The sequence below is a fragment of the Electrophorus electricus genome, unplaced genomic scaffold (assembly GCF_041902795.1).
Source record: "Electrophorus electricus isolate QZ-2024a unplaced genomic scaffold, ASM4190279v1 Scaffold107, whole genome shotgun sequence".
Taxonomy (NCBI): Eukaryota; Metazoa; Chordata; class Actinopteri; order Gymnotiformes; family Gymnotidae; genus Electrophorus; species Electrophorus electricus.
In genome coordinates this window covers 237,105-243,938 of record NW_027658389.1, presented here as the reverse complement: position 1 = coordinate 243,938, position 6,834 = coordinate 237,105, and positions in this window count along the sequence as shown.

Below are 6,834 nucleotides of genomic sequence, written 5' to 3'. Positions count from 1 at the left end.
ATAAATATCGCTTGTCATAGCCCTGAACCAGCGAAGAATGAGCCCACTTCAACAGATGGTCACAGCACAAGGTAGGTAATGTTTTCCCGACAGACATTCCATTGGGATGACTGTGTCTTGTATGGCTTGTTTATTCCATCATCTATTTTATATACACTTGTCTATTTAATCATCTATTGTAACTTGGACTTGTCGTATCGTTGTGAAAGTACAGCTCCTACCCCGATGTTAGCAGCATCAGCTTCCACGACAAATGGAATGGAAGGATCAGGATGTCGACGTATGCTAGTCGTGGTAAAAGCTTCTTTCGGTTTCCTGAATGCTTGATCAGCCTCCTGATTCCAAAGTAGCTTGGTCATTGCTCCTTTCAGGAGGGCTGTGAGAGGAGCTGCAATGCTGCTAAAATTCCATATGAAGCATCGGTAAAAGTTTGCAAATCCCAAGAATCTCTGGAGTTTTTTAACTATAATAGTAATGGGCCACTGGAAGATGGCTTTGATCTTCTTATCATCCGTAGTGATTTCACCATGGCTGATCACGTATCCTAGAAAAGTTATAGTTGGAAGGTGGAACTCACATTTCTTTCCCTTTACAAACTCAATAAACTTTTACTCTTTACTACTCAATGCATAAAGCTGTCTGTGTTTGATGTGCTCTCATTTTCCCACCACATCCATTTAGCAGTACTTCTGAATAACCGAAATGGCTTAAAACAGCTGAGGGGATGTTTGAAACTGAGTGATAAGATGTTCAGCAATTTATATATGATAATACAAGGCAGTAAATTAAATTGGGCTGAACTGGACAATAGTACCTGGCATGAAAAGTATGTCGTAGAGAGAGTAACAAAAAACTCAACCTCTCACCTCGCGCTCTGAGATGTCTCCGTCACTGTCTGTAGTGTCCTCTAGGATACTGCTGCCCTCACTAAAGTGTGTCACCCTGACCGGGTCAAACATCTCTTGAACATAATAACTACACAATGGAAAATCAGCTTCAAGTGCTGCACTGAGCAAGAGTGCACTGTAAATGGCCAGATATAAATGGCAATGTCAGTAGTAAATTTATATATGCAGTCATGGAACAGGACCTAGCTGTAGAGCACAGCTTTAAGGTGCATATTATGATGTGCTCTTAGCAATCATCCTCCTGGCTGTGTCTTGCTCTTTTGGCCAAATGTTTCTCTTCCAAAGCAGACAGACCAGACTCGCTGCATATTACTCCGTGCACTATAAATAAACCACATGTATAATGCCTTGTAAACAATGGAAGAAGGGAAATTTGAATTGTGACTACTTTGTTAAAGGGGCGGATAAGGCACCCCACCCAAACCCCCCGAAAGCTGTTCTGTTATCCCTAATTGCTATGCAATAGTCCTGTGATTAACTCAAAGGCTGGAGAAGTTTCACCTTTCTCTACTTGAATCCTGAAGGCTGTTTGGTTCTGTAGCCCACAATCCATCCTGTGTAATTAAACATTCACATCATAACTCGACCCCGTGCAATAGGGCAAACTCACTCGGATGGGGGAAAGGATCACAGACTACCTGTACTGCTGCCGCAACTCTGCGGCCATTCCAACAACATCCACATACATTCCAGCAACATCCTATTATAGGACACAGTGGGCTTAAGTACACCCATTTAATAGCATGTTGGACCTTCTTTGGCCTCCAGAACTGCAGAAATTCTTTCTGGCATAGTTTCCACTATGTGCTGAAAATACTCTGCAGGAATCTTGGTCCAATCTTCATAGGATATTTTCTCTCAAATTACATGGAGGGACTGACATGTTCTAAACTGCCTGTTATACTCTTACAGCCGCTTTGAAATACAAAAAAAACATATTTATCTTCCACTCCACTCAAGGATGGCCACACTTGGAATTTCCCTTGGCACATTTAAAACATTGTGTGAGCCAGATAGCTTCTGATTTCAACCTTCCAATGCTCTGAGTATTAGTGTTCCATGCATATGAGTTGCTTCAACACGTCCATGCGTGTTGTAAAGAAACACAGTGTAAGCAGTAGTAATGAAAGTGCATCTCTACCTCAACAGTGCATCTCTACACTTTCGAAATGCGCTGCAAATTTAGAAAACGCATACAACTTCAGGAACAAAGTATCAAGCACAGATGAAGACGTTTCTATGGTTATCTCGGTTTTATAAATATTAGCCTATAGAGTTGGGCTTAGTACGTGAATAAAAGATGGAATTAAACATGCATAAATTACGGTGTCCTGGAAAACCCATCGTGCTGCAAATAAACAAAGCATATTCATCAAAGTGGTAACACACTTTAGAAATGCGGTGCAAATTTAGAAAACGCATACAACTTCAGGAACAAATCCTGTCACAACATAACGGAAGTGCTGTTTCCGGAGGACATGGAAAGGGGTGGACTTCTATGAGATTAGCGTGAAGTCTATTGGAAGTAGTGACAACTGAGTAAAAAGGGTTGTTTTTTTCCAGTTACCACGGTGTTATCAAGGGTAGGTATGTGATACAGAATTGAAGACTGACCTATTCATGCTCTGCATTCTTGCATATTTATTTATATATAAGGCAGCCTTAAAAACATGGGATGGAAATCCCATTTAACACAATATGCACTGTTTTACAGTCAGAGTGAAATGAGTAACATTCTCCTTTTAATATATATATTTTAAATGTTAAAATTCTTAACTATGTCAGTTAAGCTGCCAAAAATGCCCCTTTTGAAATTTGTATTTCTAATGTCACAAGAACACTTTATTGACCTATCTCTGCCTATTCAGCCTATAGAGGTTTAGCACACCCACTTAAATTGCCTTTCTCAGGCATTTCAGCTCTGAGTACCTTTTGAATGAAGCACAATACAGGGCAGCCAATCATAAAGGAGCTCATTTATCTTACATCCGTCTTAAAGGTGCAGTAGCAACTGTTGAATTCCAAGCGATATATATAGAGAGGTTGGAAATTGGTTGTGCAAAAAAAAAAAAAAAACCAGGCTGAAAACGAGTCGTTTCCGCTCTGTGAATTGGGAGAAAGGGACAGTGTGTGGAAGCCCAACCCCAGTCATATAGGTTTGCTTCTAACAGTACCATTACCATCACCCACTCTGGTGCACTAGTTTGAGTGTATTAGAACTAGTAGCAATGCTGAAGCATTACATGTATCTATAACAAATATTCTGACCATGATGAAGTGATAGGTTTGTTAAGGCAAACTGTGTATGCAATACATGTTGCTTAGGTCACTTGCTCTAATTGTACACAACTCTAAAGCTACACAACTGTACATTAGTTAAAGTCTACACAGTGTCAGTCATGTGAAGTACAACTGAAAGTTCCCCTGTTGTATTCTTCCAACAATCAAGTTCTGCGTAAGTTGGGGCAAAATAATATGAGCTTCACATCAAAGAACATTTTAAACAAATGGACTGTATGTACATCTTTTTTCTAATGTTACAATTGAAGTCTAAAGTTATATCTCTTATCAGTGGAGGATGCACTTGCTCAAGCCTTTCCTTTAGATTCCTTTTGTACACACTACAGACTGTGACCTCGAGATGCTTGAATGAATGTTGAACATTCACACTTGTGTATGAGTGCCGACTGTTAGCTAATGCATCATGATGAGCCTATCCTTTTTGAGTTACTTATTGAGATCATTCTCATAGCGAGTTCATTACACCTTGTGTACTCGATGTAGTGCGGTGAGCAGTTTCAATCTTAGTTACAATCTTAGTTATCAAAGACTCACTCCACCGACCAAAGCCTCTTCTCTTAGACAACATGACAAAACCATTGCAGCTTGAGAGCAAAAATCGAGCCTTGTAAGAGGTGTTATGTTCCATAGGCAGATTGACATCTTAATGCGATACACATGAACTCAATTTTCTTTGCATACATGTACATTGCACTTGTAATGTTTCTGATATTGCTTCTATCCTGAATAGCTCAGTCAGTAGAGCATCAGACTTTTAATCTGAGGTCCCTGTTCAAGTGAAAATATTGTTCTTTGCCACTAAAGTGCGCTTGAGAAGTTTCTTGAAATACCTCTAGATCAACCTAAGTCAAGGGACAGGACCCTGTTGCCTTGAGCCTTGTCGGTAGCCGACAAGCTCGCAAAATACACCAAGCCCGTTGTCATAGCAACCAGCACTTAGCTTGCTCGGACTAGCCTAGCTAAGATAGCCTTAATGGGCTAACAAAGACTCATTTCTACGCCAGGCGCACATACTACAAATGCATATTAGCTACATAACTGTTCCAATAAATGCGTGTATTACCATGCTATTCATTAATTTTCCTGTATGTGCACAACTGTAGACCGGGGGTTCTTTAACGTAATCCTCTTCGCAATTAGCTTAGCTAGCTAATAAAGCTAAGCTAGTTAGCCAGCCTAGCTAACTAACTGATATGTTTCAATGTGGAGACGCAGTAAGAGTGTCTCTAATAATTTGAGTTTGTTTTCAGTCGGTACGTACGCTCAAACGGTGTCATACAGTTATTGAATAAATCAGCAGAAGCTGTTATTAAAATAAATTTCTGCGTCTTTTCGAGGTCTTATCTTGACAGTGGTGAAGCTTAGCAGTGGTAACCTACATACGATTCGCATTAAATAAATTAAATACAAAAAAAACACAAACATCTTTCTACGGTCAACTGAGAAGTCCATGTCTTTGTGAAATTTATTCTATGAGAATAATTTAATACTACTTGCTTTGGAAAAAGCAAACACTTCATGCCAAACTTAAGGTGTGCACGGCACAGTAATTGCTGTAGAAGACACATACATGTATTTTCACAATACACAGGCTGTTCATGTCTGTTCAGTACATGTGGTTATATTACACCTTGGTTATGTGTAATATGGATATAAATGTTAAAATGTTCTATTACAGAACACGACACCTGTTGCGTTTTATATTGGTAAATCTCTGATATGACCACTGTAACATAAAGTTGCGGTTATAAATACGTGAAACATTTTTGATCGACTGAAATGTAGCTGTATGTACATGCAATATATTTGTGATTATGTAAATTAAACAGCTATTCTTATTCTTATGGCTAGCTAAATAAATTGCAATTTCGTCGTCTTCAAGGCATGGCATGGTGTTTATTCATTCTTCGGCATACAAAATGACGCCTTTTCACGTTGTGGAACTACAAATATGGCGGCCTTTTTTCTTTAGCGTTTTAATGACGTAAAAGCAGAGTCTCACCGTAAAGTCGGGCAGGAGGAGCTGGACTCATTTATTTCTTCGTATCTTTCCCCATCTAGCGGTCAATAACGGGTAGTCTTGAATTGATTTCTATCGCGTAATACTTTGGATATAAATGTTTAAATTTCCTGTTGCAGGACAGACAAAGTATAGTCAACCAGTTCTAACCTTTTGATAAAAACTTGAACTTCAAAGTAGGTGAATCTATTTCCTTAAACCAATCAGATCACAGTTCATTTACATAACATCAATGCTTTGAGTGCTTTAGATATGAGAACATCACAGTGATCTTTCTGCTCAAACATCAGTCAGTCTCTAATTCTGTATTATGTGTTTTTATAGCTTCCAACTTTCATGAGTTCCTTGAATCTGTGGAGAAAAGTGCAGACCAATGTAGTTTCTTATTTGTGAACATTTATACATTCATTGTAATTTATTTATCATTTAAATGTTTTATTACTTTTAATTTATAGACATAAGGACACAGAAAACAGTTCATATACTGAATGAATTGTTACAAGGTAATATTTTCTAGATTGTGTTTACCATATGTTTTTATTTCTAAACGTTAATGCAGTGTGTTAATCTGTCACACCGAGGCAGAAGGGGTGAATCTGATATACCCCTCTTCCATTGTCAACTATTCAGAGTCCTCCAGTGGAGCTCATACAACTAAAGAAACACATACAGAGGTCACTGGAGGTTCTAAGTTACATCTAAAGTGGTCTAGTTGTGACGTTGCGAGGATAAGCAGGATGCGGGGACGAGGCACGATGAAACGCACTTTTATTTTTGCAAACATGCAAAACATACAACAAAGCTCAAATACTATGCACATCTCAAACACCAACACACGTACTATGACACACGAGACATATATACACCCAAGCCGATTACACATAACAGAGAACAGGTGAACGACACGAGAGGGTGTGGCAACACAGACGAACACACACACACCAAGATGTTTGAGGAGGGGGCGGGGCCACAACATGACACTAAGCCTGTACAACCTGTACACACTGTTCCAACACTACCCTGTAGGGCACCATCTCCATGGAAGTATATTTTTAAAAGCATGTTTGATAACCATATTTATACTGGAACAATTTAATCAAATGAGTTGTGTTTTTTGTTCCTCTCTAAGACGGTTCGGATGCCGATATTGAGATTTGAGTCTGAGCAAGTTGAGAAACCCACTGTGAGGGTTTCTGGGTGCTCTGGAGGAGCACCCAGAAGTCGTACACCTGCACCAAGCCTGAGACCCCTCTGCCCCTGACACAATTGCCCAGGAATGCGGGCATGTACCTAGACTATGAGGATGGACAGCTGTCTTTCTATTACATACTAACATATCTACATATTTATCGGAAACCTCCGGGAGAAGAAGCTGTATCTCCTCTTTGCGCTGCTGGACAGACACACTTATGACACTGTACTCATCAAAAGCAGCACCAGAGATGCACTGAGTCATATCCCGCTACACACCTCTCAGGCCAGCTTGTTTGCACATTTTGTCATAAAACTTAAGCTGTCATTTGTTGCTGTTATATATAAAATTACCAAATTAAAAAATAAATAAATCAAAAAGTACTTGTGGCTAGAGAAGCACAGCCAATCACA